We start from the raw sequence: 4,277 nt of genomic DNA on the forward strand, positions 1-4,277 counted from the left end.
TTAGACCCAACCAAATCATGAGATGGTTATAACATTGGAAAGAATTAACAAAAAAAACAGAGCAAACTAGAATGATATTTGGTCCTAAACAGAGAGTACACAGTGGCAGAATACCTGACCACTGTGACTGACCCAAACTTAAGGAAAGCTTTGACTATGTACAGACTCAGCGAGCATAGCCTTGCTATTGAGAAAGGCCGCCGTAGGCAGACCTGGCTCTCAAGAGAAGACAGGCTATGTGCACACTGCCCACAAAATGAGGTGGAAACTGAGCTGCACTTCATAACCTCCTGCCAAATGTATGACCATATTAGAGACACATATTTCCCTCAGATTAAACAGATCCACAAAGAATTCTTAAACAAACCAATTTTGATAAACTCCCATATCTACAGGGTGAAATACCAGTGTGTGCATCACAGCAGCAAGATTTGTGACCTGTTGCCACAAGAAAAGGGCAACCAGTGAAGAACAAACACCATTGTAAATACAACCCATATTAATGTTTATTTATTTTCCTTTTTTGTACTTTAACTATTTGCACATCGTTACAACACTGTATATATACATAATATGACATTTGTAATGTCTTTATTCTTTTGGAACTTCTGTGAGTGTAATATTTACTGTTCATTTTTATTGTTTATTTCACTTTTGTATATTATCTACCTCACTTCCTTTGGCAATGTTAACATATGATTCCCATGACAATAAAGCCCCTTGAATTGAGGGAGATAATATACAAGGAAAGTGAAAATAAAACAATAAAAATGAACAGTAAATATTACACAGAAGTTCCAAAAGAAATGTAAATTATGTATATATACAGTGTTGTTAAACGATGTGCAAATAGTTAAAGTACAAAAAGGAAAATAAATAAACATTAATATGGGTTGTATTTTACAATGGTGTTTGTTCTTCACTGGTCTTTTTCTGACAGGAAAATTTTGCTGTGATGCACACACTGGTATTTCAACCCTGAATGTAGATGGGAGTTTATCAAAATTGGTTTGTTTAAGAATTCTTTGTGGATCTGTTTAATCTGAGGGAAATAGTGTCTATATGGTCATACATTTGGCAGGAGGTTATGAAGTGCAGCTCAGTTTCCACCTCATTTTGTGGGCAGTGTGCACAGAGCTCTGTCTTCTCTTGAGAGCCAGCGTCTTCCCACGGCGCTTTTCTCAATAGCAAGGCTATGCTAGTGAGCCTGTACATAGTCAAAGCTTTCCTTAAGTTTGGATCAGTCACAGTGGTCAGGTATTCTGCCACTGTGTACTCTCGTTTAGGACCAAAATATCATCCTAGTTTGAAGCTCTTTTTTTGTTAATTCTTTCCAATGTTATAACCATCTCATGATTTGGTTGGGTCTAATTGTGTTGCTGTCCTGGGGCTCGTGGGGTGTGTTTGAGTTTGTGAACAGAGCCCCAGGACCAGCTTGCTTATGGGGACTCTTCTCCAGGTTCATCTCTGTAGTGTGAGGGCTCCGTGGGGTGTGTTTGTGAACAGAGCCCCAGGACCAGCTTGCTTTAGGGGACTCTTCTCCAGGTTCACTCTCTGTAGGTGATGGCTTTGTTATGGAAGGTTTGGGAATCACTTTTAGGTGGTTGTAGAATTGAATGGCTCTTTTCTGGATTTTGATAATTAGCGTGCATCTCTCTCTCTCGCTCTCTCTCTCGCTCTCTCTCTCTCTCTCTCACCCTCCCCACCCCTAGCCCTCTCTCTCTCTCGCACTCTCTTCCCTATATATCCCTAGCCCCCTCTTTCTCTCACCTCTCTCTCTCCCTATATATCCCACCTAGTCTCTCTCTCTCTCTCTCTCTCTCCTCTCTCTCTTTTAATATTCTTCTTACGGCAATATAGCATGACTGACTGTGTGGTTCTATCCTTCTCTGTGTTCTAAAATATCCACCCTCAGCTGCTGCAACTCCGACCACCATGTTAATGTATTATAATGGAGTAGTATCTACTGTGACATTAGGGTTATAATACGTTAATGTATCATCATGGAGTAGTATCTACTGTGACATTAGGGTTATAACCATGTTGAATGTATTATAATGGAGTAGTATCTACTGTGACATTAGTGTTATAACGCACGTTAATGTATTATAATGGAGTAGTATCTACTGTGACATTAGGGTTATAAACCAACGTTAATGTATTATAATGGAGTAGTACTACTGAGACATTAGGGTTATAACCACGTTAATGTATTATAATGGAGTAGTATCTACTGTGTGGGGAGAGAGAGAGAGAGAGAGAGAGAGAGAGAGAGAGAGAGAGGAGAGAGAGACACAGAGGAGAGAGAGAGAGACAGAGAGAGAGAGAGAGAGACAGGAGAGAGAGAGAGAGAGAGAGAGAGAGAGAGAGAGAGAGAGAGAGAGAGAGAGAGAGAGAGAGAGAGAGAGAGAGAGAGAGAGAGAGAGAGAGAGAGAGACAGTTCATTCTGAACTAATGTATCTGCCATGTACAAAAACCACTCTCACGTCAGAGTCTGACAGACAGAGGCAGATGCACTCCACTGGGTTTGGCTACAGAGAGCTCTATATCTCACATCCCTTCTGATTAGCACAGAACTAGAGTGGCCCAGTACAGAGGGCGCTAGGCAGACTTGTCCAAGTACAATTCTGTGTGCTGGTGCTGTTGCATGAGGAGGAGGAGGAGGTCTGCTCTGGAGGGACCCGCTGCTCATCCCATCAACTCCAGATGACCAGATTCTGATTTGTGTGGCGTTGTCGGAGTAAGAGTGTGTATCGGAAATCCAAATTAATGATCAAAACATGAATAAAGAAAAACACATGTTGCAACACTTGTTGTGATTTCTGTTCCACTTCCCAGAAGAGCTAGGACTGTGATGTACTTCTGTTCCACTTCCCAGAAGAGCGGGTACTGTGATGTACTTCGTTCGTTCCCAGAAGAGCTCAGGTACTGTGATGTACTTCTGTTCCACTTCCCAGAAGAGCGGGACTGTGATGTACTTCTGTTCCACTTCCCAGAAGAGCGGGGACTGTGATGTACTTCGTTCCACTTCCCAGAAGAGCGGGGACTGTGATGTACCCCTGTTCCACTTCCCAGAAGAGCAGGGACTGTGATGTACTTCTGTTCCGCTTCCAGAAGAGCGGGACTGTGATGTACTTCTGTTCCACTTCCCAGAAGAGCAGGTACTGTGATGTACTTCTGTTCAACTTCCCAGAAGAGACTGGATGTACTTTGTTCCACTTCAGAAGAGCGGGTACTGTGATGTACTTCTGTTCCGGTTCCCAGAAGAGCAGGTACTGTGATGTACTTCTGTTCCACTTCCCAGAAGAGCAGGTACTGTGATGTACTTCTGTTCAACTTCCCAGAAGAGCGGGACTGTGATGTACTCTGTTCCACTTCCCAGAAGAGCGGGTACTGTGATGTACTTCTGTTCCACTTCCCAGAAGAGCAGGTACTGTGATGTACTTCTGTTCCGGTTCCCAGAAGAGCAGGTACTGTGATGTACTTCTGTTCCACTTCCCAGAAGAGCAGGTACTGTGATGTACTTCTGTTCAACTTCCCAGAAGAGCGGGGACTGTGATGTACCTTCTGTTCCACTTCCCAGAAGAGCTGGTACTGTGATGACCTTCTGTTCCACTTCCCAGAAGAGCAGGTACCTGTGATGTACCTCTGTTCCACTTCCCAGAAGAGCTCAGGTACTGTGATGACCTTCTGTTCCACTTCCCAGAAGAGCTCAGGTACTGTGATGTACTTCTGTTCCATTCAACTAGACTGACTCACTGTTTCTTTCCTTATACTGGCAATAATAGTATATCACCAGACATTGTATGCCTGATTAGAGGGGATTCATGGAACAGCAGGTATGGTTCAGTAAACAAGTCATAACACAGCAACATATACTGAAGAAGCTGGCAGGGTCAATACGTCTAAACTATTGGAAATCATTCCAATTCACAAGCTCCTCTTCTGTCAAACTCTTCTGGTCACAACACATAAAGCCTTTCTGACAGGATTGAAACCACAATGTTGCAAATTACGTGCTGAGATATAAATGTCAGATATGCTTTATCAAACAGTTTTTGGCTGCGCTGCCTCTCTGCCCCCGAAGACAAATACAATGAAAACAGAAAACAGTGTGCAATATTGAGACAGGAGAATGTCAGAGTTGCTTTCACTATCTATCACATGCAATCAGTATCACATTTCACTTCTTACGTTTCAGTTGAGAACTGAGCAAAGTGAGCCAAACATTCACATAGTGAAAGACATCATTAAAAGTTCAAAGAGCAGTTTGAATA

Source organism: Salmo salar, chromosome ssa05 (genome assembly GCF_905237065.1).
Source record: "Salmo salar chromosome ssa05, Ssal_v3.1, whole genome shotgun sequence".
In the NCBI taxonomy this organism is placed as follows: Eukaryota; Metazoa; Chordata; class Actinopteri; order Salmoniformes; family Salmonidae; genus Salmo; species Salmo salar.